The sequence below is a fragment of the Puntigrus tetrazona genome, chromosome 10 (assembly GCF_018831695.1).
Source record: "Puntigrus tetrazona isolate hp1 chromosome 10, ASM1883169v1, whole genome shotgun sequence".
Classification (NCBI taxonomy): Eukaryota; Metazoa; Chordata; class Actinopteri; order Cypriniformes; family Cyprinidae; genus Puntigrus; species Puntigrus tetrazona.
In genome coordinates this window covers 14,655,745-14,679,987 of record NC_056708.1, presented here as the reverse complement: position 1 = coordinate 14,679,987, position 24,243 = coordinate 14,655,745, and the positions used below count along the sequence as shown (strand labels likewise).

General features: G+C 38.3%; 12 non-coding genes and 40 pseudogenes across 12 annotated transcripts; all 52 read right to left on the bottom strand.

The window, feature by feature from the left end:
• Positions 1–3,907: 3,907 nt before the first annotated feature.
• On the bottom strand, positions 3,908–4,016 carry LOC122353427 (annotated as a pseudogene).
• Positions 4,017–4,292: 276 nt separating this feature from the next.
• Positions 4,293–4,411, bottom strand: LOC122353280 (annotated as a pseudogene).
• Positions 4,412–4,685: 274 nt separating this feature from the next.
• LOC122353275 lies at positions 4,686–4,804 on the bottom strand (annotated as a pseudogene).
• A 271-nt stretch (positions 4,805–5,075) lies between these two features.
• Positions 5,076–5,194, bottom strand: LOC122353308 (annotated as a pseudogene).
• A 276-nt stretch (positions 5,195–5,470) lies between these two features.
• LOC122353329 lies at positions 5,471–5,589 on the bottom strand. The gene has a single exon (XR_006251983.1). It is a non-coding gene; the product is annotated as a 5S ribosomal RNA (ribosomal RNA).
• A 273-nt stretch (positions 5,590–5,862) lies between these two features.
• On the bottom strand, positions 5,863–5,981 carry LOC122353401 (annotated as a pseudogene).
• Positions 5,982–6,256: 275 nt separating this feature from the next.
• On the bottom strand, positions 6,257–6,375 carry LOC122353436 (annotated as a pseudogene).
• Positions 6,376–6,647: 272 nt separating this feature from the next.
• Positions 6,648–6,766, bottom strand: LOC122353337 (annotated as a pseudogene).
• Positions 6,767–7,041: 275 nt separating this feature from the next.
• Positions 7,042–7,160, bottom strand: LOC122353272 (annotated as a pseudogene).
• Positions 7,161–7,434: 274 nt separating this feature from the next.
• Positions 7,435–7,552, bottom strand: LOC122353398 (annotated as a pseudogene).
• A 275-nt stretch (positions 7,553–7,827) lies between these two features.
• LOC122353315 lies at positions 7,828–7,945 on the bottom strand (annotated as a pseudogene).
• A 274-nt stretch (positions 7,946–8,219) lies between these two features.
• LOC122353420 lies at positions 8,220–8,328 on the bottom strand (annotated as a pseudogene).
• Positions 8,329–8,589: 261 nt separating this feature from the next.
• On the bottom strand, positions 8,590–8,708 carry LOC122353327 (annotated as a pseudogene).
• A 276-nt stretch (positions 8,709–8,984) lies between these two features.
• On the bottom strand, positions 8,985–9,103 carry LOC122353318. Its single transcript, XR_006251982.1, has one exon. It is a non-coding gene; the product is annotated as a 5S ribosomal RNA (ribosomal RNA).
• Positions 9,104–9,380: 277 nt separating this feature from the next.
• LOC122353485 lies at positions 9,381–9,499 on the bottom strand. The gene has a single exon (XR_006252020.1). It is a non-coding gene; the product is annotated as a 5S ribosomal RNA (ribosomal RNA).
• A 275-nt stretch (positions 9,500–9,774) lies between these two features.
• Positions 9,775–9,893, bottom strand: LOC122353307. Its single transcript, XR_006251981.1, has one exon. It is a non-coding gene; the product is annotated as a 5S ribosomal RNA (ribosomal RNA).
• Positions 9,894–10,167: 274 nt separating this feature from the next.
• Positions 10,168–10,286, bottom strand: LOC122353270 (annotated as a pseudogene).
• A 272-nt stretch (positions 10,287–10,558) lies between these two features.
• LOC122353261 lies at positions 10,559–10,677 on the bottom strand (annotated as a pseudogene).
• A 276-nt stretch (positions 10,678–10,953) lies between these two features.
• LOC122353269 lies at positions 10,954–11,072 on the bottom strand (annotated as a pseudogene).
• A 274-nt stretch (positions 11,073–11,346) lies between these two features.
• Positions 11,347–11,465, bottom strand: LOC122353295. Its single transcript, XR_006251980.1, has one exon. It is a non-coding gene; the product is annotated as a 5S ribosomal RNA (ribosomal RNA).
• Positions 11,466–11,740: 275 nt separating this feature from the next.
• LOC122353283 lies at positions 11,741–11,859 on the bottom strand. The gene has a single exon (XR_006251979.1). It is a non-coding gene; the product is annotated as a 5S ribosomal RNA (ribosomal RNA).
• A 274-nt stretch (positions 11,860–12,133) lies between these two features.
• Positions 12,134–12,252, bottom strand: LOC122353271. Its single transcript, XR_006251978.1, has one exon. It is a non-coding gene; the product is annotated as a 5S ribosomal RNA (ribosomal RNA).
• Positions 12,253–12,527: 275 nt separating this feature from the next.
• Positions 12,528–12,646, bottom strand: LOC122353288 (annotated as a pseudogene).
• A 278-nt stretch (positions 12,647–12,924) lies between these two features.
• Positions 12,925–13,043, bottom strand: LOC122353260. Its single transcript, XR_006251977.1, has one exon. It is a non-coding gene; the product is annotated as a 5S ribosomal RNA (ribosomal RNA).
• Positions 13,044–13,317: 274 nt separating this feature from the next.
• LOC122353339 lies at positions 13,318–13,436 on the bottom strand (annotated as a pseudogene).
• A 275-nt stretch (positions 13,437–13,711) lies between these two features.
• LOC122353490 lies at positions 13,712–13,830 on the bottom strand. Its single transcript, XR_006252025.1, has one exon. It is a non-coding gene; the product is annotated as a 5S ribosomal RNA (ribosomal RNA).
• Positions 13,831–14,106: 276 nt separating this feature from the next.
• Positions 14,107–14,225, bottom strand: LOC122353338 (annotated as a pseudogene).
• A 275-nt stretch (positions 14,226–14,500) lies between these two features.
• On the bottom strand, positions 14,501–14,619 carry LOC122353262 (annotated as a pseudogene).
• Positions 14,620–14,895: 276 nt separating this feature from the next.
• Positions 14,896–15,014, bottom strand: LOC122353359. Its single transcript, XR_006251987.1, has one exon. It is a non-coding gene; the product is annotated as a 5S ribosomal RNA (ribosomal RNA).
• A 276-nt stretch (positions 15,015–15,290) lies between these two features.
• On the bottom strand, positions 15,291–15,409 carry LOC122353299 (annotated as a pseudogene).
• Positions 15,410–15,684: 275 nt separating this feature from the next.
• On the bottom strand, positions 15,685–15,803 carry LOC122353310 (annotated as a pseudogene).
• Positions 15,804–16,069: 266 nt separating this feature from the next.
• LOC122353358 lies at positions 16,070–16,188 on the bottom strand (annotated as a pseudogene).
• A 275-nt stretch (positions 16,189–16,463) lies between these two features.
• LOC122353252 lies at positions 16,464–16,582 on the bottom strand (annotated as a pseudogene).
• A 276-nt stretch (positions 16,583–16,858) lies between these two features.
• Positions 16,859–16,977, bottom strand: LOC122353419 (annotated as a pseudogene).
• A 276-nt stretch (positions 16,978–17,253) lies between these two features.
• Positions 17,254–17,371, bottom strand: LOC122353426 (annotated as a pseudogene).
• Positions 17,372–17,648: 277 nt separating this feature from the next.
• LOC122353455 lies at positions 17,649–17,766 on the bottom strand (annotated as a pseudogene).
• A 276-nt stretch (positions 17,767–18,042) lies between these two features.
• LOC122353430 lies at positions 18,043–18,161 on the bottom strand (annotated as a pseudogene).
• Positions 18,162–18,505: 344 nt separating this feature from the next.
• On the bottom strand, positions 18,506–18,614 carry LOC122353459 (annotated as a pseudogene).
• A 276-nt stretch (positions 18,615–18,890) lies between these two features.
• Positions 18,891–19,009, bottom strand: LOC122353334 (annotated as a pseudogene).
• A 276-nt stretch (positions 19,010–19,285) lies between these two features.
• LOC122353416 lies at positions 19,286–19,404 on the bottom strand (annotated as a pseudogene).
• Positions 19,405–19,680: 276 nt separating this feature from the next.
• On the bottom strand, positions 19,681–19,789 carry LOC122353457 (annotated as a pseudogene).
• A 276-nt stretch (positions 19,790–20,065) lies between these two features.
• LOC122353341 lies at positions 20,066–20,184 on the bottom strand (annotated as a pseudogene).
• Positions 20,185–20,528: 344 nt separating this feature from the next.
• On the bottom strand, positions 20,529–20,647 carry LOC122353248. Its single transcript, XR_006251975.1, has one exon. It is a non-coding gene; the product is annotated as a 5S ribosomal RNA (ribosomal RNA).
• A 276-nt stretch (positions 20,648–20,923) lies between these two features.
• LOC122353354 lies at positions 20,924–21,042 on the bottom strand (annotated as a pseudogene).
• A 276-nt stretch (positions 21,043–21,318) lies between these two features.
• LOC122353448 lies at positions 21,319–21,437 on the bottom strand (annotated as a pseudogene).
• Positions 21,438–21,713: 276 nt separating this feature from the next.
• Positions 21,714–21,832, bottom strand: LOC122353311 (annotated as a pseudogene).
• A 276-nt stretch (positions 21,833–22,108) lies between these two features.
• On the bottom strand, positions 22,109–22,227 carry LOC122353291 (annotated as a pseudogene).
• A 276-nt stretch (positions 22,228–22,503) lies between these two features.
• LOC122353369 lies at positions 22,504–22,622 on the bottom strand (annotated as a pseudogene).
• A 263-nt stretch (positions 22,623–22,885) lies between these two features.
• Positions 22,886–23,004, bottom strand: LOC122353482. The gene has a single exon (XR_006252017.1). It is a non-coding gene; the product is annotated as a 5S ribosomal RNA (ribosomal RNA).
• A 261-nt stretch (positions 23,005–23,265) lies between these two features.
• LOC122353384 lies at positions 23,266–23,385 on the bottom strand (annotated as a pseudogene).
• Positions 23,386–23,646: 261 nt separating this feature from the next.
• On the bottom strand, positions 23,647–23,765 carry LOC122353374 (annotated as a pseudogene).
• A 260-nt stretch (positions 23,766–24,025) lies between these two features.
• LOC122353348 lies at positions 24,026–24,144 on the bottom strand (annotated as a pseudogene).
• Positions 24,145–24,243: the final 99 nt, after the last annotated feature.

Here is a 24,243-nt window from a genome sequence, read left to right as displayed (position 1 = left end):
GGTTCTGCGACTAAAGCATATAAAAGTGCCGACAACGGGCAACCCTGCCTAATTGATCTAGTTAAATTACAACAGTCTGTTAAAAACCCATTGCATTTTACTCTCGTTACAGCACCTTTATATAAAATTTTAATCCATTTAATAAAATTCCTCCCAAAACCAAAACGCTTTAAAACCCCAAATAAAAAATCATGCTCTACCCTGTCAAAAGCCTTCTCAAAGTCCAAACTGATTATAAAACCATCTTTCCTCTTTTCGGTTATATACCTTATTGTGTCTTTTATGCTCATTGTTGTATCCGCAATGTCCCTTCCTTTAATGCTGTACGCTTGGTTTGTTTTGATTATACTGGGCATCACTTCTTTTAATCTGTTAGCTAAAACTTTGGATAAAATCTTCAGATCGGTGTTAAGCATTGTTATAGGCCTATAATTTTTTAACTCCACTTTGTCTCCTTTCCTTTTATATATCAGCTTCATTAATCCCATTCCCATCCTTTGGTTCATCTCATCTTTCCTAAAAATCTCATCAAATACTTCTTTTAAAATACCGGTTAAAAAATCTTTAAAAACAATGTAAAACTCACTCCCCAACCCATCTATGCCTGGACTTTTCCTTTTGTTTAAGTCACTTATTGCTCTTTTTATTTCTTCTTCTTTTACTTCATCATCACACTCTTTTTTATCAATTTCTCCTACTCTTGATTTTATTTGCATTAGTAGTTCCTCTTTTTCTCCTTCTTTTATCCCCTCCGTACAGAACAAGTTTTCATAGTATGATTGTATTTCTTTCAAGATTTCTCCATTTTCTTCTACTATCCTCCCATTTTTGCCCCTTATTTCTTTAATCATTTCTGCTTTTCCTCTTCTTTTCTCCAGATCAAAGAAAAACTTTGTGCACTTCTCCCCCTCCACTGTATATTTTGCTTTACTTCTTAATCTTGCGCCTTCATATTTCTTCTCTTCCATTTCCTTCAGTCTACCCTCAATTTCTTTTATTTTCTGAATGCTTTTTTCTGCCTTACCCAGTTCCTCATTTAATTTCACTCTTAGCTCTCTTTCCTTGTTTTTCTTACATTTTTGAACTAATTTGCAATATCTTATTGTAAATTTTTTTACCAGATATTTCACATTCTCCCACCACATTCGCTTATCCTCATTATACATTTCATTTCCTTTTTCCTTTTCAATGATCTCCTTTATACTGAAAACATAATCTTCATTCTTTAAAATCTCTGTATTTAAAATCCATACTCCTGGCCCTCTTTGCACTTTACTCCAGTCCACTCTAAAATATAAAAACTTGTGATCGCTAAAGCTTGTCTCTTCATACATAATCTTTTGTATAAAATTCTCCATATTTCTCGTACATAAAATAAAATCAATTCTTGTTGCACACACAAACTGCCCCACTATTTGCCTCCTAGAAAATTCTTTTTTCTTTTCATTTCTTTCTCTCCACACATCGATCATATTATTCTCTTCCATTAATGCTTTTAATTCTTTTCTCCCCGTGTCAGTTTTAAACACCATTCCTTCTGCCATGTCTTGTTTGCTAAAAACTGTGTTAAAATCCCCCATCATTATTATTTCCTTATATTTCTTTACAATATTCCTTAAAACATTAAAAAAATCTTTCTTTTCTTTCTCTTCTGTTGGCGCGTGTATATTCACTAAAATCAGTTCCCGTCCCTCATAATCCACTTCCACAACCATACATTTCCCCATTTTATCTTTATACACTACTTTGCTTGCGTTAAAAACCCCTTTTCCCATTAAAAATGCCACTCCTCTCCCAGGCCTTCCATCCCCATTATTATACAAAATATCCCCTACCCACATCTTTTTATAGTCCATCATCACACTATCTTTCCAGTTTGTTTCCTGCAGAGCAATAACATCTTCTCCTTTACATTTTTCTTTCACTCTTTCAAATTTTCCCATGTCCATCAGTCCCCTTGCATTAAAAGCAACACATCTTAAAACCATGAAAAGAAGGAAAAATAAGTACATAAAAAACATTACTCTCCATCTTCTCCCTCCAGCTCTCTTAACACTTCATAACAGTTAAAACTTTTTACTTTGTCCCGTATCATTATTTTTTTCCTTGCATTTCCAACATTTGGTTTTACCTTTAGTGCTCTCCTTCTTATTTGTCCTTTCCCCCCTCTGTCTTTTTCTATGTTGTCCTTCCTTGCTTCTTCTTCAGTGTCCGTTTCTTTGTTTTGATCTTTCATTTCTTGTTCATCTTTCTCCACGTTATCCGGAAGTCTTTTAAAACTGTCCGATATTTCCATTTCTGTCCCTTGAGTGTCCTGTTCTCGTGTCGGTTCCTTCTTCTTTTCATTCTCTTTTATTCCTTCTCTTTCCTCTCTGTTGCCCATTCCTCCGTCTGTTTCTTTTGGTTGTAGTCCTTGTTGCTCTTGTCCTTTATCAAATTCTCCTTCCGCGTCCCTGTTTCCTTCATGCACCTGTCTGTCCACCCGATGTTCCATACCTCCTTCCTCTCCCTCTATCCCACACTCGCAATTATTTAAAATTTGTTGACACTCTGGGCACTTTACTGCATTGCACTCTCTTGCAAAATGTCCCCTTTCTTTACATTTGTAGCAGGTGAAATCAGGGCATTCTTTTAGCAGATGTTCAGGGCTCATGCACAGCCTACAAGTCTTCACCTGATGGCTGTGCATCACCCGAAAGTACTGCGGCCCTTCTGCTGTTTCAAGCTTGGTGCTGTAGGGCAACGATGCCACCTCCTTGGGGAACCTTACTTTTAGGAACCTTGTTCCATCTTCGACGTCAGTGCCCAGGTAGCATCTTCTTTTAATTTTTGAGATGGGATTAACTCCCCATGACTCCAATTTTCCCATAATTTCCTTATCATCAAGGTAGACAGGCAGGTGCATGAAGGAAACAACATAATCTCTATTTTGCAGTCTTTTAACCTCACAGTTCACTCCTTTGATTAAGAGTCCATCAGTAAAATACTCACATATTTCCATATTTTCCATCGTTAGTTCAAATTCTTTCAATTGCCTTGGTCTTAGCGCCAGAATTGTCCCATTTCCACATTTGTCCGTCACTGCTTTAATAATATCCACCGCTGTCACATCGTTCACATTTTCCACATTCACAATCACCGTAGCCTCCTTTAAATATTTCCTTTCGTTGACCCTGTTCTTCATGTTTTGATCCATTCTATTTCCAACTCGTAGTCGCTTATCCAGTCCAGTGTCGTTTGCCGTGCGTGTTCCTCCTCCCGTTCCAGTGTCGTTTGCCTTGCGTGTTCCTCGTGCCGTTCCAGTGTCGTTTGCCATGCATGTTCCTTGTGCCGTTGCATTGTCGTTTGCCCCACGTGTTCCTCGTGCCAGTCCAGTGTCATTTGCCATTAATCCGTCCATTAAAGAAAAGAAGAAAAAAATAAAAATAGAAAGGCGTAACCACCCTCCAGCAAGCAAAAAAGCTGCTGTTGGGTGGTTTTATAACTGAAAAAAAAAAAAACAACAAAAAACTAACTTAAACTAAAGAAAAAAGCAAAATACAAACACAAAAATTAACACAAAATGGAGGAGAGGCTACCTCTCCCTACTGCAGCCAACAACTTCCTGTGTGCTCTCTAGCGCCAACAGGGTGGTATGGCCGTGAGCTAAAGCTGCTGCAAAAAGCCCCCTATTTTAAGGTGAGGCACACTAAATAAGTAATGAATGAAATACAAAAAAATACTTCAAAATGAGCTACATTAAAGATAAGAGCATTAGTTAAGTAGTTAAAAACAGTCAAACTATGTTTAAAGAACAGCTACTTTAAAGGCAATTGAATTAAATAAGCAGTAAGGGAAAGCAAAGAGCTGGTCAAACTTTGGCCACACTAAGGGCCAGTGTATTAGATAAGTAGTGAAAAAACTCAAAAACTTACAGCACCTGGTATTCCTAAGCAGTCTCCCATCCAAGTACTAACTTGGCCCAACTCTGCTTAGCTTCTGAGATCAGGCGTGAACAGGGTGGTATGGCCGTAAGCTAAAGCTGCTGTAAAAAGCCCCCTATTTTAAGTTGAGGCACACTAAGTGCCATTATACTAGATAAGTAATGAATGAAATACAAAAAGATTTTTCAAAATGAGCTACATTAAAGATAAGAGCATTAGTTAAGTAGTTAAAAACAGTCAAACTCTGTTTAAAGAACAGCTACTTTAAAGGCTATTGAATTAAATAAGCAGTAAGGGAAAGCAAAGAGCTGGTCAAACTTTGGCCACACTAAGGGCCAGTGTATTAGATAAGTAGGGAAAAAACTCAAAAACTTACAGCACCTGGTATTCCTAAGAAGTCTCCCATCCAAGTACTAACTAGGTCCAACTCTGCTTAGCTACTGAGATCAGACGAGATCAGGCGTGAACAGGGTGGTATGGCCGTAAGCGAAAGCTGCTGCAAAAAGCCCCCTATTTTAAGGTGAGGCACACTAAGTGCCATTATACTAGATAAGTAATGAATGAAATACAAAAAATACTTCAAAATGAGCTACATTAAAGATAAGAGCATTAGTTAAGTAGTTAAAAACAGTCAAACTCTGTTTAAAGAACAGCTACTTTAAAGGCAATTGAATTAAATAAGCAGTAAGGGAAAGCAAAGAGCTGGTCAAACTTTGGCCACACTAAGGGCCAGTGTATTAGATAAGTAGTGAAAAAACTCAAAAACTACAGCACCTGGTATTCCTAGGCAGTCTCCCATCCAAGTACTAACTAGGCCCAACTCTGCTTAGCTTCTGAGATCAGACGAGATCAGGCGTGAACAGGGTGGTATGGCCGTAAGCAAACCTGCTGCAAAAAGCCCCTATTTTAAGGTGAGGCACACTAAGTGCCATTATACTAGATAAGTAATGAATGAAATACAAAAAAAATTCAAAATGAGCTACATTAAAGATAAGAGCATTAGTTAAGTAGTTAAAAACAGTCAAACTCTGTTTAAAGAACAGCTACTTTAAAGGCAATTGAATTAAATAAGCAGTAAGGGAAAGCAAAGAGCTGGTCAAACGTTGGCCACACTAAGGGCCAGTGTATTAGATAAGTAGTGAAAAAACTCAAAAGCTACAGCACCTGGTATTCCTAGGCAGTCTCCCATCCAAGTACTAACTAGGCCCAACTCTGCTTAGCTTCTGAGATCAGACGAGATCAGGCGTGAACAGGGTGGTATGGCCGTAAGCAAATGCTGCTGCAAAAAGCCCCCTATTTTAAGGTGAGGCACACTAAGTGCCATTATACTAGATAAGTAATGAATGAAATACAAAAAAATACTTCAAAATGAGCTACATTAAAGATAAGAGCATTAGTTAAGTAGTTAAAAACAGTCAAACTCTGTTTAAAGAACAGCTACTTTAAAGGCAATTGAATTAAATAAGCAGTAAGGGAAAGCAAAGAGCTGGTCAAACTTTGGCCACACTAAGGGCCAGTGTATTAGATAAGTAGTGAAAAAACTCAAAAACTTACAGCACCTGGTATTCCTAGGCAGTCTCCCATCCAAGTACTAACTAGGCCCAACTCTGCTTAGCTTCTGAGATCAGACGAGATCAGGCGTGAACAGGGTGGTATGGCCGTAAGCGAAAGCTGCTGCAAAAGCCCCTATTTTAAGGTGAGGCACACTAAGTGCCATTATACTAGATAAGTAATGAATGAAATACAAAAAAATACTTCAAAATGAGCTACATTAAAGATAAGAGCATTAGTTAAGTAGTTAAAAACAGTCAAACTCTGTTTAAAGAACAGCTACTTTAAAGGCAATTGAATTAAATAAGCAGTAAGGGAAAGCAAAGAGCTGGTCAAACTTTGGCCACACTAAGGGCCAGTGTATTAGATAAGTAGTGAAAAACTCAAAAACTTACAGCACCTGGTATTCCTAGGCAGTCTCCCATCCACTTACTAACTAGGCCCAACTCTGCTTAGCTTCTGAGATCAGACGAGATCAGGCGTGAACAGGGTGGTATGGCCATAATCCAAAGCTGCTGCAAAAAGCCCCCTATTTTAAGGTGAGGCACACTAAGTGCCATTATACTAGATAAGTAATGAATGAAATACAAAAAATACTTCAAAATGAGCTACATTAAAGATAAGAGCATTAGTTAAGTAGTTAAAAACAGTCAAACTCTGTTTAAAGTACAGCTACTTTAAAGGCAATTGGATTAAATAAGCAGTAAGGGAAAGCAAAGAGCTGGTCAAACTTTGGCCACACTAAGGGCCAGTGTATTAGATAAGTAGTGAAAAAACTCAAAAACTTACAGCACCTGGTATTCCTAGGCAGTCTCCCATCCAAGTACTAACTAGGCCCAACTCTGCTTAGCTTCTGAGATCAGGCGAGATCAGGCGTGAACAGGGTGGTATGGGCGTGTAAGCAAATGCTGCTGCAAAAGCCCCTATTTTAAGGTGAGGCACACTAAGTGCCATTATACTAGATAAGTAATGAATGAAATACAAAAAATACTTCAAAATGAGCTACATTAAAGATAAGAGCATTAGTTAAGTAGTTAAAAACAGTCAAACTCTGTTTAAAGTACAGCTACTTTAAAGGCAATTGAATTAAATAAGCAGTAAGGGAAAGCAAAGAGCTGGTCAAACTTTGGCCACACTAAGGGCCAGTGTATTAGATAAGTAGTGAAAAACAAAAACTTACAGCACCTGGTATTCCTAGGCAGTCTACCATCCAAGTACTAACTAGGCCCAACTCTGCTTAGCAGCTGAGATCAGACGAGATCAGGCGTGAACAGGGTGGTATGGCCGTAAGCGAAAGCTGCTGCAAAAAGCCCCCTATTTTAAGGTGAGGCACACTAAGTGCCATTATACTAGATAAGTAATGAATGAAATACAAAAAAATACTTCAAAATGAGCTACATTAAAGATAAGAGCATTAGTTAAGTAGTTAAAACAGTCAAACTCTGTTTAAAGAACAGCTACTTTAAAGGCAATTGAATTAAATAAGCAGTAAGGGAAAGCAAAGAGCTGGTCAAACTTTGGCCACACTAAGGGCCAGTGTATTAGATAAGTAGTGAAAAAACTCAAAAACTTACAGCACCTGGTATTCCTAGGCAGTCTCCCATCCAAGTACTAACTAGGCCCAACTCTGCTTAGCTTCTGAGATCAGGCGAGATCAGGCGTGAACAGGGTGGTATGGCCGTAAGCTAAAGCTGCTGCAAAAAGCCCCTATTTTAAGGTGAGGCACACTAAGTGCCATTATACTAGATAAGTAATGAATGAAATACAAAAAAATACTTCAAAATGAGCTACATTAAAGATAAGAGCATTAGTTAAGTAGTTAAAAACAGTCAAACTCTGTTTAAAGAACAGCTACTTTAAAGGCAATTGAATTAAATAAGCAGTAAGGGAAAGCAAAGAGCTGGTCAAACTTTGGCCACACTAAGGGCCAGTGTATTAGATAAGTAGTGAAAAAACTCAAAACTTACAGCACCTGGTATTCCTAGGCAGTCTCCCATCCAAGTACTAACTAGGCCCAACTCTGCTTAGCTTCTGAGATCAGACGAGATCAGGCGTGAACAGGGTGGTATGGCGAAAGCAAATGCTGCTGCAAAAAGCCCCTATTTTAAGGTGAGGCACACTAAGTGCCATTATACTAGATAAGTAATGAATGAAATACAAAAAAATACTTCAAAATGAGCTACACATTAAAGATAAGAGCATTAGTTAAGTAGTTAAAAACAGTCAAACTCTGTTTAAAGAACAGCTACTTTAAAGGCAATTGAATTAAATAAGCAGTAAGGGAAAGCAAAGAGCTGGTCAAACTTTGGCCACACTAAGGGCCAGTGTATTAGATAAGTAGTGAAAAACTCAAAACTTACAGCACCTGGTATTCTAGGCAGTCTCCCATCCAAGTACTAACTAGGCCCAACTCTGCTTAGCTTCTGAGATCAGACGAGATCAGGCGTGAACAGGGTGGTATGGCCGTAAGCGAAAGCTGCTGCAAAAAGCCCCTATTTTAAGGTGAGGCACACTAAGTGCCATTATACTAGATAAGTAATGAATGAAATACAAAAAATACTTCAAAATGAGCTACATTAAAGATAAGAGCATTAGTTAAGTAGTTAAAAACAGTCAAACTCTGTTTAAAGAACAGCTACTTTAAAGGCAATTGAATTAAATAAGCAGTAAGGGAAAGCAAAGAGCTGGTCAAACTTTGGCCACACTAAGGGCCAGTGTATTAGATAAGTAGTGAAAAAACTCAAAAACTTACAGCACCTGGTATTCCTAGGCAGTCTCCCATCCAAGTACTAACTAGGCCCAACTCTGCTTAGCTTCTGAGATCAGGCGTGAACAGGGTGGTATGGCCGTAAGCTAAAGCTGCTGCAAAAAGCCCCCTATTTTAAGGTGAGGCACACTAAATAAGTAATGAATGAAATACAAAAAGATTTTTCAAAATGAGCTACATTAAAGATAAGAGCATTAGTTAAGTAGTTAAAAACAGTCAAACTCTGTTTAAAGAACAGCTACTTTAAAGGCAACTGAATTAAATAAGCAGTAAGGGAAAGCAAAGAGCTGGTCAAACTTTGGCCACACTAAGGGCCAGTGTATTAGATAAGTAGTGAAAAAACTCAAAAAATTACAGCACCTGGTATTCCTAGTCAGTCTCCCATCCAAGTACTAACTAGGCCCAACTCTGCTTAGCTTCTGAGATCACACGAGATCAGGCGTGAACAGGGTGGTATGGCCGTAAGCAAAAGCTGCTGCAAAAAGCCCCCTATTTTAAGGTGAGGCACACTAAGTGCCATTATACTAGATAAGTAATGAATGAAATACAAAAAAATACTTCAAAATGAGCTACATTAAAGATAAGAGCATTAGTTAAGTAGTTAAAAACAGTCAAACTCTGTTTAAAGAACAGCTACTTTAAAGGCAATTGAATTAAATAAGCAGTAAGGGAAAGCAAAGAGCTGGTCAAACTTTGGCCACACTAAGGGCCAGTGTATTAGATAAGTAGTGAAAAAACTCAAAAACTTACAGCACCTGGTATTCCTAGGCAGTCTCCCATCCAAGTACTAACTAGGCCCAACTCTGCTTAGCTTCTGAGATCAGACGAGATCAGGCGTGAACAGGGTGGTATGGCCGTAAGCTAAAGCTGCTGCAAAAAGCCCCTATTTTAAGGTGAGGCACACTAAGTGCCATTATACTAGATAAGTAATGAATGAAATACAAAAAAAAATACTTCAAAATGAGCTACATTAAAGATAAGAGCATTAGTTAAGTAGTTAAAAACAGTCAAACTCTGTTTAAAGAACAGCTACTTTAAAGGCAATTGAATTAAATAAGCAGTAAGGGAAAGCAAAGAGCTGGTCAAACTTTGGCCACACTAAGGGCCAGTGTATTAGATAAGTAGTGAAAAAACTCAAAAAATTACAGCACCTGGTATTCCTAGGCAGTCTCCCATCCAAGTACTAACTAGGCCCAACTCTGCTTAGCTTCTGAGATCAGATGAGATCAGGCGTGAACAGGGTGGTATGGCCGTAAGCAAAAGCTGCTGCAAAAAGCCCCCTATTTTAAGGTGAGGCACACTAAGTGCCATTATACTAGATAAGTAATGAATGAAATACAAAAAAATACTTCAAAATGAGCTACATTAAAGATAAGAGCATTAGTTAAGTAGTTAAAAACAGTCAAACTCTGTTTAAAGAACAGCTACTTTAAAGGCAATTGAATTAAATAAGCAGTAAGGGAAAGCAAAGAGCTGGTCAAACTTTGGCCACACTAAGGGCCAGTGTATTAGATAAGTAGTGAAAAAACTCAAAACTTACAGCACCTGGTATTCCTAGGCAGTCTCCCATCCAAGTACTAACTAGGCCCAACTCTGCTTAGCTTCTGAGATCAGACGAGATCAGGCGTGAACAGGGTGGTATGGCCGTAAGCAAAAGCTGCTGCAAAAGCCCCTATTTTAAGGTGAGGCACACTAAGTGCCATTATACTAGATAAGTAATGAATGAATAATACAAAAAATACTTCAAAATGAGCTACATTAAAGATAAGAGCATTAGTTAAGTAGTTAAAAACAGTCAAACTCTGTTTAAAGAACAGCTACTTTAAAGGCAATTGAATTAAATAAGCAGTAAGGGAAAGCAAAGAGCTGGTCAAACTTTGGCCACACTAAGGGCCAGTGTATTAGATAAGTAGTGAAAAAACTCAAAACTTACAGCACCTGGTATTCCTAGGCAGTCTCCCATCCAAGTACTAACTAGGCCCAACTCTGCTTAGCTTCTGAGATCAGGCGAGATCAGGCGTGAACAGGGTGGTATGGCCGTAAGCTAAAGCTGCTGCAAAAAGCCCCTATTTTAAGGTGAGGCACACAGTGCCATTATACTAGATAAGTAATGAATGAAATACAAAAAAATACTTCAAAATGAGCTACATTAAAGATAAGAGCATTAGTTAAGTAGTTAAAAACAGTCAAACTCTGTTTAAAGAACAGCTACTTTAAAGGCAATTGAATTAAATAAGCAGTAAGGGAAAGCAAAGAGCTGGTCAAACTTTGGCCACACTAAGGGCCAGTGTATTAGATAAGTAGTGAAAAACTCAAAAACTTACAGCACCTGGTATTCCTAGGCAGTCTCCCATCCAAGTACTAACTAGGCCCAACTCTGCTTAGCTTCTGAGATCAGACGAGATCAGGCGTGAACAGGGTGGTATGGCCGTAAAGCTAAAGCTGCTGCAAAAAGCCCCTATTTTAAGGTGAGGCACACTAAGTGCCATTATACTAGATAAGTAATGAATGAAATACAAAAAAATACTTCAAAATGAGCTACATTAAAGATAAGAGCATTAGTTAAGTAGTTAAAAACAGTCAAACTCTGTTTAAAGAACAGCTACTTTAAAGGCAATTGAATTAAATAAGCAGTAAGGGAAAGCAAAGAGCTGGTCAAACTTTGGCCACACTAAGGGCCAGTGTATTAGATAAGTAGTGAAAAAACTCAAAAACTTACAGCACCTGGTATTCCTAGGCAGTCTCCCATCCAAGTACTAACTAGGCCCAACTCTGCTTAGCTTCTGAGATCAGGCGAGATCAGGCGTGAACAGGGTGGTATGGCCGTAAGCGAAAGCTGCTGCAAAAAGCCCCTATTTTAAGGTGAGGCACACTAAGTGCCATTATACTAGATAAGTAATGAATGAAATACAAAAAATACTTCAAAATGAGCTACATTAAAGATAAGAGCATTAGTTAAGTAGTTAAAAACAGTCAAACTCTGTTTAAAGAACAGCTACTTTAAAGGCAATTGAATTAAATAAGCAGTAAGGGAAAGCAAAGAGCTGGTCAAACTTTGGCCACACTAAGGGCCAGTGTATTAGATAAGTAGTGAAAAAACTCAAAAACTTACAGCACCTGGTATTCCTAGGCAGTCTCCCATCCAAGTACTAACTAGGCCCAACTCTGCTTAGCTTCTGAGATCAGACGAGATCAGGCGTGAACAGGGTGGTATGGCCGTAAGCAAATGCTGCTGCAAAAAGCCCCCTATTTTAAGGTGAGGCCCACTAAGTGCCATTATACTAGATAAGTAATGAATGAAATACAAAAAATACTTCAAAATGAGCTACATTAAAGATAAGAGCATTAGTTAAGTAGTTAAAAACAGTCAAACTCTGTTTAAAGAACAGCTACTTTAAAGGCAATTGAATTAAATAAGCAGTAAGGGAAAGCAAAGAGCTGGTCAAACTTTGGCCACACTAAGGGCCAGTGTATTAGATAAGTAGTGAAAAAACTCAAAAACTTACAGCACCTGGTATTCCTAGGCAGTCTCCCATCCAAGTACTAACTAGGCCCAACTCTGCTTAGCTTCTGAGATCAGACGAGATCAGGCGTGAACAGGGTGGTATGGCCGTAAGCTAAAGCTGCTGCAAAAAGCCCCTATTTTAAGGTGAGGCACACTAAGTGCCATTATACTAAATAAGTAATGAATGAAATACAAAAAAATACTTCAAAATGAGCTACATTAAAGATAAGAGCATTAGTTAAGTAGTTAAAAACAGTCAAACTCTGTTTAAAGAACAGCTACTTTAAAGGCAATTGAATTAAATAAGCAGTAAGGGAAAGCAAAGAGCTGGTCAAACTTTGGCCACACTAAGGGCCAGTGTATTAGATAAGTAGTGAAAAACTCAAAAACTTACAGCACCTGGTATTCCTAGGCAGTCTCCCATCCAAGTACTAACTAGGCCCAACTCTGCTTAGCTTCTGAGATCAGACGAGATCAGGCGTGAACAGGGTGGTATGGCCGTAAGCGAAAGCTGCTGCAAAAAGCCCCTATTTTAAGGTGAGGCACACTAAGTGCCATTATACTAGATAAGTAATGAATGAAATACAAAAAAATACTTCAAAATGAGCTACATTAAAGATAAGAGCATTAGTTAAGTAGTTAAAAACAGTCAAACTCTGTTTAAAGAACAGCTACTTTAAAGGCAATTGAATTAAATAAGCAGTAAGGGAAAGCAAAGAGCTGGTCAAACTTTGGCCACACTAAGGGCCAGTGTATTAGATAAGTAGTGAAAAAACTCAAAAACTTACAGCACCTGGTATTCCTAGGCAGTCTCCCATCCAAGTACTAACTAGGCCCAACTCTGCCTAGCTTCTGAGATCAGACGAGATCAGGCGTGAACAGGGTGGTATGGCCGTAAGCGAAAGCTGCTGCAAAAGCCCCTATTTTAAGGTGAGGCACACTAAGTGCCATTATACTAGATAAGTAATGAATGAAATACAAAAAAAAAAATACTTCAAAATGAGCTACATTAAAGATAAGAGCATTAGTTAAGTAGTTAAAAACAGTCAAACTCTGTTTAAAGAACAGCTACTTTAAAGGCAATTGAATTAAATAAGCAGTAAGGGAAAGCAAAGAGCTGGTCAAACTTTGGCCACACTAAGGGCCAGTGTATTAGATAAGTAGTGAAAAAACTCAAAAACTTACAGCACCTGGTATTCCTAGGCAGTCTCCCATCCAAGTACTAACTAGGCCCAACTCTGCTTAGCTTCTGAGATCAGACGAGATCAGGCGTGAACAGGGTGGTATGGCCGTAAGCTAAAGCTGCTGCAAAAGCCCCTATTTTAAGGTGAGGCACACTAAGTGCCATTATACTAGATAAGTAATGAATGAAATACAAAAAAATACTTCAAAATGAGCTACATTAAAGATAAGAGCATTAGTTAAGTAGTTAAAAACAGTCAAACTCTGTTTAAAGAACAGCTACTTTAAAGGCAATTGAATTAAATAAGCAGTAAGGGAAAGCAAAGAGCTGGTCAAACTTTGGCCACACTAAGGGCCAGTGTATTAGATAAGTAGTGAAAAAACTCAAAAACTTACAGCACCTGGTATTCCTAGGCAGTCTCCAATCCAAGTACTAACTAGGCCCAGCTCTGCTAAGCTTCTGAGATCAGACGAGATCAGGCGTGAACAGGGTGGTATGGCCGTAAGCGAAAGCTGCTGCAAAAAGTCCCCTATTTTAAGGTGAGGCACACTAAGTGCCATTATACTAGATAAGTAATGAATGAAATACAAAAAAATACTTCAAAATGAGATACATTAAAGATAAGAGCATTAGTTAATTAGTTAAAATAGTTAAACTCTGTTTAAAGAACAGCTACTTTAAAGGCAATTGAATTAAATAAGCAGTAAGGGAAAGCAAAGAGCTGGCCAAACTTTGGCCACACTAAGGGCCAGTGTATTAGATAAGTAGTGAAAAAACACAAAAACTTACAGCACCTGGTATTCCTAGGCAGTCTCCCATCCAAGTACTAACTAGGCCCAACTCTGCTTAGCTTCTGAGATCAGACGAGATCAGGCGTGAACAGGGTGGTATGGCCATAAGCGAAAGCTGCTGCAAAAAGCCCCCTATTTTAAGGTGAGGCACACTAAGTGCCATTATACTAGATAAGTAATGAATGAAATACAAAAAAATACTTCAAAATAAGCTACATTAAAGATAAGAGCATTAGTTAAGTAGTTAAAAACAGTCAAACTCTGTTTAAAGTACAACTACTTTAAAGGCAATTGAATTAAATAAGCAGTAAGGGAAAGCAAAGAGCTGGTCAAACTTTGGCCACACTAAGGGCCAGTGTATTAGATAAGTAGGGAAAAAACTCAAAAACCTACAGCACCTGGTATTCCTAGGCAGTCTCCAATCCAAGTACTAGCTAGGCCCAACTCTGCTTAGCTTCTGAGATCAGACGAGATCAGGCGTGAACAGGGTGGTATGGCAGTAAGCAAATGCTGCTGCAAAAAGCCCCCTATTTTAAGGTGAGGCACACTAAGTGCCATTATACTAGATAAGTAATGAATGAAATACAAAAAATACTTCAAAATGAGCTACATTAAAGATAAGAGCATTAGTTAAGTAGTTAAAAACAGTCAAACTCTGTTTAAAGAACAGCTACTTTAAAGGCAATTAAATTAAATAAGCAGTAAGGGAAAGCAAAGAGCTGGTCAAACTTTGGCCACACTAAGGGCCAGTGTATTAGATAAGTAGTGAAAAAATTCCAAAACTTACAGCACCTGGTATTCCTAGGCAGTCTACCATCCAAGTACTACCTAGGCCCAACTCTGTTTAGCTTCTGAGATCTGATGAGATCAGGCGTGAACAGGGTGGCATGGCCGTAAGTGAAAGTTGCAGCAAAAAGCCCCCTATTTCAAGGTGAGGCACACTAAGTGCCATTATACTAGATAAGTAATGAATGAAATACAAAAAAATACTTCAAAATGAGCTACATTAAAGATAAGAGCATTAGTTAAGTAGTTAAAAACAGTCAAACTCTGTTTAAAATACAGCTACTTTAAAGGCAATTGAATTAAATAAGCAGTAAGGGAAAGCAAAAAGCTGGTCAAACGTTGGCCACACTAAGGGCCAGTGTATTAGATAAGTAGTGAAAAAACTCAAAAACTTACAGCACCTGGTATTCCTAGGCAGTCTCCCATCCAAGTACTAACTAGGCCCAACTCTGCTTAGCTTCTGAGATCAGATGAGATCAGGCGTGAACAGGGTGGTATGGCCGTAAGTGAAAGCTGCGGCAAAAAGCCCCCTATTTCAAGGTGAGGCACACTAAGTGCCATTATACTAGATAAGTAATGAATGAAATACAAAAAAATACTTCAAAACGAGCTACATTAAAGATAAGAGCATTAGTTAAGTAGTTAAAAACAGTCAAACTCTGTTTAAAGAACAGCTACTTTAAAGGCAATTGAATTAAATAAGCAGTAAGGGAAAGCAAAGAGCTGGTCAAACTTTGGCCACACTAAGGGCCAGTGTATTAGATAAGTAGTGAAAAAACTCAAAAACTTACAGCACCTGGTATTCCTAGGCAGTCTCCCATCCAAGTACTAACTAGGCCCAACTCTGCTTAGCTTCTGAGATCAGACGAGATCAGGCGTGAACAGGGTGGTATGGCCGTAGAAGCGAAAGCTGCTGCAAAAAGCCCCTATTTTAAGGTGAGGCACACTAAGTGCCATTATACTAGATAAGTAATGAATGAAATACAAAAAATACTTCAAAATGAGCTACATTAAAGATAAGAGCATTAGTTAAGTAGTTAAAAACAGTCAAACTCTGTTTAAAGAACAGCTACTTTAAAGGCAATTGAATTAAATAAGCAGTAAGGGAAAGCAAAGAGCTGGTCAAACTTTGGCCACACTAAGGGCCAGTGTATTAGATAAGTAGTGAAAAACTCAAAAACTTACAGCACCTGGTATTCCTAGGCAGTCTCCCATCCAAGTACTAACTAGGCCCAACTCTGCTTAGCTTCTGAGATCAGGCGAGATCAGGCGTGAACAGGGTGGTATCGCCGTAAGCAAAACCTGCTGCAAAAAGCCCCCTATTTTAAGGTGAGGCACACTAAGTGCCATTATACTAGATAAGTAATGAATGAAATACAAAAAATACTTCAAAATGAGCTACATTAAAGATAAGAGCATTAGTTAAGTAGTTAAAAACAGTCAAACTCTGTTTAAAGAACAGCTACTTTAAAGGCAATTGAATTAAATAAGCAGTAAGGGAAAGCAAAGAGCTGGTCAAACTTTGGCCACACTAAGGGCCAGTGTATTAGATAAGTAGTGAAAAAACTATGGCACCTGGAATTCATAGGCAGTCTCCCATCCAAGTACTAACTAGGCCCAACTCTGCTTAGCTTCTGAGATCAGACGAGATCAGGCGTGAACAGGGTGGTATGGCCGTAAGCGAAAGCTGCTGCAAAAAGTCCCCTATTTTAAGGTGAGGCACACTAAGTGCCATTATACTAGATAAGTAATGAATGAAATACAAAAAAATACTTCAAAATGAGCTACATTAAAGATAAGAGCATTAGTTAAGTAGTTAAAAACAGTCAAACTCTGTTTAAAGAACAGCTACTTTAAAGGCAATTGAATTAAATAAGCAGTAAGGGAAAGCAAAGAGCTGGTCAAACTTTGGCCACACTAAGGGCCAGTGTATTAGATAAGTAGTGAAAAACTCAAAAACTTACAGCACCTGGTATTCCTAGGCAGTCTACCATCCAAGTACTAACTAGGCCCAACTCTGCTTAGCTTCTGAGATCTGATGAGATCAGGCGTGAACAGGGTGGCATGGCCGTAAGTGAAAGTTGCTGCAAAAAGCCCCTATTTTAAGGTGAGGCACACTAAGTGCCATTATACTACATAAGTAATGAATGAAATACAAAAAAAATACTTCAAAATGAGCTACATTAAAGATAGGAGCATTAGTTAAGTAGTTAAAAACAGTCAAACTCTGTTTAAAGAACAGCTACTCTAAAGGCAATTGAATTTAATAAGCAGTAAGGGAAAGCAAAGAGCTGGTCAAACTTTGGCCACACTAAGGGCCAGTGTTTTAGATAAGTAGTGAAAAAACTCAAAAACTTAAAGCACCTGGCATTCCTAGGCAGTCTCCCATCCAAGTACTAACTAGGACCAACTCTTCTTAGCTTCTGAGATCAGACGAGATCAGGCGTGAACAGGGTGGTATGGCCGTAAGCAAAAGCTGCTGCAAAAAGGCCCCTATTTTAAGGTGAGGCACACTAAGTGTCATTATACTAGATAAGTAATGAATGAAATACAAAAAAATACTTCAAAATGAGCTACATTAAAGATAAGAGCATTAGTTAAGTAGTTAAAAACAGTCAAACTCTGTTTAAAGAACAGCTACTTTAAAGGCAAATGAATTAAATAAGCTGTAAGGGAAAGCAAAGAGCTGGTCAAACTTTGGCCACACTAAGGGCCAGTGTATTAGATAAGTAGTGAAAAAACTCAAAATCTTGCAGCACCTGGTATTCCTAGGAGTCTCCCATCCAAGTACTAACTAGGCCCAATTCTGCTTAGCTTCTGAGATCAGACGAGATCAGGTGTGAACAGGGTGGTACGACCGTAAGCGAAAGCTGCTGCAAAAAGCCCCCTATTTTAAGGTGAGGCACACTAAGTGCCATTATACTAGATAAGTAATGAATGAAATACAAAAAAATACTTCAAAATGAGCTACATTAAAGATAAGAGCATTAGTTAAGTAGTTAAAAACAGTCAAACTATGTTTAAAGAACAGCTACTTTAAAATGCAATTGAATTAAATAAGCAGTAAGGGAAAGCAAAGAGCTGGTCAAACTTTGGCCACACTAAGGGCCAGTGTATTAGATAAGTAGTGAAAAAACTCAAAAACTTACAGCACCTGGTATTCCTAAGCAGTCTCCCATCCAAGTACTAAGTAGGACAACGCTGCTTAGCAGCTGAGATCAGACGAGATCAGGCGTGAACAGGGTGGTATGGCTGTAAGCGAAAGCTGCTGCAAAAAGCCCCCTATTTTAAGGTGAGGCACCCTACGAGCCATTATACTAGATAAGTAATGAATGAAATACAAAAAAATACTTCAAAATGAGCTACATTAAAGATAAGAGCATTAGTTAAGTAGTTAAAAACAGTCAAACTCTGTTTAAAGAACAGCTACTTTAAAGGCAATTTAATTAAATAAGCAGTAAGGGAAAGCAAAGAGCTGGTCAAACTTTGGCCACACTAAGGGCCAGTGTATTAGATAAGTAGTGAAAAAACTCAAAAACTTACAGCACCTGGTATTCCTAGGCAGTCTCCCATCCAAGTACTAAGTAGGCCCAAATCTGCTTAGCTTCTGAGATCAGACGAGAGCAGGCATGAACAGGGTGGTATGGCCGTAAGCAAAAGCTGCTGCAAAAAGCCCCCTATTTTAAGGTGAGGCACACTAAGTGCCATTATACTAGATAAGTAATGAATAAAATACAAAACAATACTTCAAAATGAGCTACATTAAAGATAAGAGCGTTAGTTAAGTAGTTAAAAAGGCCCTTTTTTCAATACTTCAAAATGAGCTACATTAAAGATAAGAGCGTTAGTTAAGTAGTTAAAAACAGTCAAACTCTGTTTAAAGAACAGCTACTTTAAAGGCAATTGAATTGAATAAGCAGTAAGGGAAAGCAAATAGCTTGTCAAACTTTGGCAACACTAAGGGCCAGTGTATTAGATAAGTAGTGAAAAAACGCAAAAAACTTACAGCACCTGGTATTCCTAGGCAGTCTCCCATCCAAGTACTAACTAGGCCCAACTCTGCTTAGCTTCTGAGATCAGACGTGAACAGGGTGTTATGGCCGTAAGCGAATGCAGCTGCAAAAAGGCCCCTATTTTAAGGTGAGGCACACTAAGTGCCATTATACTAGATAAGTAATGAATGAAATACAAAAAAATGCTTCAAAATGAGGTACATTAAAGATAAGAGCATTAGTTAAGTAGTTAAAAACAGTCAAACTATGTTTAAAGAACAGCTACTTTAAAGGCAATTGAATTAAATAAGCAGTAAGGGAAAGCAAAGAGCTAGTCAAACTTTGGCCACACTAAGGGCCAGTATATTAGATAAGTAGTGAAAAAACTCAAAAACTTACAGCACCTGGTATTCCTAGGCAGTCTCCCATCCAAGTACTAACTAGGACCAACTCTGCTTAGCTTCTGAGATCAGACAAGATCAGGCGTGAACAGGGTGGTATGGCCGTAAGCGAAAGCTGCTGCAAAAAGGCCCCTATTTTAAGGTGAGGCACACTAAGTGCCATTATACTAGATAAGTAATGAATGAAATACAAAAAAATACTTCAAAATGTGCTACATTAAAGATAAGAGCATTAGTTAAGTAGTTAAAAACAGTCAAACTCTGTTTAAAGAACAGCTACTTTAAAGGCAATTGAATTAAATAAGCAGTAAGAGAAAGCAAAGAGCTGGTCAAACGTTGGCCACACTAAGGGCCAGTGTATTAGATAAGTAGTGAAAAAACTCAAAAACTTACAGTACCTGGTATTCCTAGGCAGTCTCCCATCCAAGTACTAACTAGGTCTTACTCTGCTTAGCTTCTGAGATCAAACGAGATCAGGCGTGAAGAGGGTGGTATGGCCGTAAGCGAAAGCTGCTGCAAAAAGGCCCCTATTTTAAGGTGAGGCACACTAAGTGCCATTATACTAGATAATTAATGAATGAAATACAAAAAAATACTTCAAAATGAGCTACATTAAATATAAGAGCATTAGTTAAGTAGTTAAAAACAGTCAAACTCTGTTTAAAGAACAGCTACTTTAAAGGCAATTGAATTAAATAAGCAGTAAGGGAAAGCAAAGAGCTGGTCAAACTTTGGCCACACTAAGGGCCAGTGTATTAGATAAGTAGTGAAAAAACTCAAAAACTTACAGCACCTGGTATTCCTAGGCAGTCTCCCATCCAAGTACTAACTAGGCCCAACTCTGCTTAGCTTCTGAGATCAGACGTGAACAGGGTGTTATGGCCGTAAGCGAAAGCTGCTGCAAAAAGCCCCCTATTTTAAGGTGAGGCACACTAAGTGCCATTATACTAGATAAGTAATGAATGAAATACAAAAAAATACTTCAAAATGAGGTACATTAAAGATAAGAGCATTAGTTAAGTAGTTAAAAACAGTCAAACTCTGTTTAAAGAACAGCTACTTTAAAGGCAATTGAATTAAATAAGCAGTAAGGGAAAGCAAAGAGCAAGTCAAACTTTGGCCACACTAAGAGCCAGTATATTAGATAAGTAGTGAAAAAACTCAAAAACTTACAGCACCTGGTATTCCTAGGCAGTCTCCCATCCAAGTACTAACTAGGCCCAACTCTGCTTAGCTTCTGAGACCAGACAAGATCAGGCGTGAACAGGGTGGTATGGCCATAAGCGAAAGCGGCTGCAAAAAGGCCCCTATTTTAAGGTGAGGCACACTAAGTGCCATTACACTAGATAAGTAATGAATAAAATACAAAACAATACTTCAAAATGAGCTACATTAAAGATAAGTGCGTTAGTTAAGTAGTTAAAAAGGCCTTTTTTTCAATACTTCAAAATGAGCTACATTAAAGATAAGAGCGTTAGTTAAGTAGTTAAAAACAGTCAAACTCTGTTTAAAGAACAGCTACTTTAAAGGCAATTGAATTAAATAAGCAGTAAGGGAAAGCAAAGAGCTTGTCAAACTTTGGCCACACTAAGGGCCAGTGTATTAGATAAGTAGTGAAAAAACGCAAAAAACTTACAGCACCTGGTATTCCTAGGCAGTCTCCCATCCAAGTACTAACTAGGCCCAACTCTGCTTAGCTTCTGAGATCAGACGAGATCAGGCGTGAACAGGGTGGTATGGCCGTAAGCAAAAGCTGCTGCAAAAAGCCCCCTATTTTAAGGTGAGGCACACTAAGTGCCATTATACTAGATAAGTAATGAATGAAATACAAAAAAATACTTCAAAATGAGCTACATTAAAGATAAGAGCATTAGTTAAGTAGTTAAAAACAGTCAAACTCTGTTTAAAGAACAGCTACTTTAAAGGCAATTGAATTAAATAAGCAGTAAGGGAAAGCAAAGAGCTGGTCAAACTTTGGCCACACTAAGGGCCAGTGTATTAGATAAGTAGTGAAAAAACTCAAAAACTAACAGCACCTGGTATTCCTAGGCAGTCTCCCATCCAAGTACTAACTAGGCCCAACTCTGCTTAGCTTCTGAGATCAGACGAGATCAGGCATGAAAAGACTGGTATGGCCGTAAGCAAAAGCTGCTGCAAAAAGGCCCCTATTTTAAGGTGAGGCACACTAAGTGCCATTATACTAGATAAGTAATGAATGAAATACAAAAAAATACTTCAAAATGAGATACATTAAAGATAAGAGCATTAGTTAAGTAGTTAAAAACAGTCAAACTCTGTTTTAAGAACAGCTACTTTAAAGGCAATTGAATTAAATAAGCAGTAAGGGAAAGCAAAGAGCTGGTCAAACTTTGGCCACACTAAGGGCCAGTGTATTAGATAAGTAGGGAAAAAACTCAAAAACCTACAGCACCTGGTATTCCTAGGCTGTATCCAATCCAAGTTCTAGCTAGGCCCAACTCTGCTTAGCTTCTGAGATCAGACGAGATCAGGCGTGAACAGGGTGTTATGGACGTAAGCAAATGCTGCCGCAAAAAGCCCCCTATTTTAAGGTGAGACACACTAAGTGCCATTATACTAGATAAGTAATGAATGAAATACAAAAAAATACTTCAAAATGAGCTACATTAAAGATAAGAGCATTAGTTAAGTAGTTAAAAACAGTCAAACTCTGTTTAAAGTACAGCTACTTTAAAGGCAATTGAATTAAATAAGCAATAAGGGAAAGCAAAGAGCTGGTCAAACTTTGGCCACACTAAGTGCCAGTGTATTAGATAAGTAGTGAAAAAACTCAAAAACTTACAGCACCTGGTATTCCTAGGCAGTCTCCCATCCTAGGACTAACTAGGCCCAACTCTGCTTAGCTTCTGAGATCAGAGGAGATCAGGCGTGAACAGGGTGGTATGGCCATAAGTGAAAGCTGCTGAAAAAAGCCCCCTTTTTTAAGGTGAGGCACACTAAGTGCCATTATACTAGATAATTAATGAATGAAATACAAAAAAATACTTCAAAATGAGCTACATTAAAGATAAGAGCATTAGTTAAGTAGTTAAAAACAGTCAAACTCTGTTTAAAGTACAGCTACTTTAAAGGCAATTGAATTAAATAAGCAGTAAGGGAAAGCAAAGAGCTGGTCAAACTTTGGCCACACTAAGGGCCAGTGTATTAGATAAGTAGTGAAAAAACTCAAAAACCTACAGCACCTGGTATTCCTAGGCAGTCTCCCATTTAAGTACTAACTAGGCCCAACTCTGCTTAGCTTCTGAGATCAGACGAGATCAGGCGTGAACAGGGTGGTATGGCCGTAAGAGAAAGCTGCTGCAAAAAGCCCCCTATTTTAAGGTGAGGCACACTAAGTGCCATTATACTAGAGAAGTAATGAATGAAATACAAAAAAATACTTCAAAATGAGCTACATTAAAGATAAGAGCATTAGTTAAGTAGTTAAAAACAGTCAAACTCTGTTTAAAGAACAGCTACTTTAAAGGCAATTGAATTAAATAAGCAGTAAGGGAAAGCAAAGAGCTGGTCAATCTTTGACCACACTAAGGGCCAGTGTAGTAGATAAGTAGTGAAGAATCTCAAAAACTTACAGCACCTGGTATTCCTAGGCAGCCTCCCCTCCAAGTACTAACTAGGCCCAACTCTGCTTAGCTTCTGAGATCAGACGAGATCAGGCGTGAACAGGGTGGTATGGTCGTAAGCGTTAAAGCTGCTGCAAAAGCCCCTATTTTAAGGTGAGGCACACACTAAATAAGTAATGAATGAAATACAAAAAAATACTTCAAAATGAGCTACATTAAAGATAAGAGCATTAGTTAAGTAGTTAAAAACAGTCAAACTCTGTTTAAAGAACAGCTACTTTAAAGGCAATTGAATTAAAAAAGCAGTAAGGGAAAGCAAAGAGCTGGTCAAACTTTGGCCACACTAAGGGCCAGTGTATTAGATAAGTAGTGAAAAAACTCAAAAACTTACAGCACCTGGTATTCCTAGGCAGTCTCCCATCCAAGTACTAACTAGGCCCAACTCTGCTTAGCTTCTGAGATCAGACGAGATCAGGCGTGAACAGGGTGGTATGGCCGTAAGAGAAAGCTGCTCCAAAAAGCCCCCTATTTTAAGGTGAGGCACACTAAATAAGTAATGAATGAAATACAAAAAAATACTTCAAAATGAGCTACATTAAAGATAAGAGCATTAGTTAAGTAGTTAAAAACAGTCAAACTCTGTTTAAAGAACAGCTACTTTAAAGGCAATTGAATTAAATAAGCAGTAAGGGAAAGCAAAGAGCTGGTCAAACTTTGACCACACTAAGGGCCAGTGTAGTAGATAAGTAGTGAAAAAACTCAAAAACTTACAGCACCTGGTATTCCTAGGCAGCCTCCCATCCAAGTACTAACTAGGCCCAACTCTGCTTAGCTTCTGAGATCAGACGAGATCAGGCGTGAACAGGGTTGGTATGGTCGTAAGCGAAAGCTGCTGCAAAAAGGCCCCTATTTTAAGGTGAGGCACACTAAATAAGTAATGAATGAAATACAAAAAAATACTTCAAAATGAGCTACATTAAAGATAAGAGCATTAGTTAAGTAGTTAAAAACAGTCAAACTCTGTTTAAAGAACAGCTACTTTAAAGGCAATTGAATTAAATAAGCAGTAAGGGAAAGCAAAGAGCTGGTCAAACTTTGACCACACTAAGGGCCAGTGTAGTAGATAAGTAGTGAAGAAACTCAAAAACTTACAGCACCTGGTATTCCTAGGCAGCCTCCCATCCAAGTACTAACTAGGCCCAACTCTGCTTAGCTTCTGAGATCAGACGAGATCAGCCGTGAACAGGGTGGTATGGTCGTAAGCGAAAGCTGCTGCAAAAACCCCCTATTTTAAGGTGAGGCACACTAAATAAGTAATGAATGAAATACAAAAAAATACTTCAAAATGAGCTACATTAAAGATAAGAGCATTAGTTAAGTAGTTAAAAACAGTCAAACTCTGTTTAAAGAACAGCTACATTAAATGCAATTGAATTAAATAAGCAGTAAGGGAAAGCAAAGAGCTGGTCAAACTTTGGACACACTAAGGGCCAGTGTATTAGATAAGTAGTGAAAAAACTCAAAAACTTACAGCACCTGGTATTCCTAGGCAGTCTCCCATCCAAGTACTAACTAGGCCCAACTCTGCTTAGCTTCTGAGAACAGACGAGATCAGGCGTGAACAGGGTGGTATGGTCATAAGCGAAAGCTGCTGCAAAAAGCCCCCTATTTTAAGGTGAGGCACACTAAATAAGTAATGAATGAAATACAAAAAAATACTTCAAAATGAGCTACATTAAAGA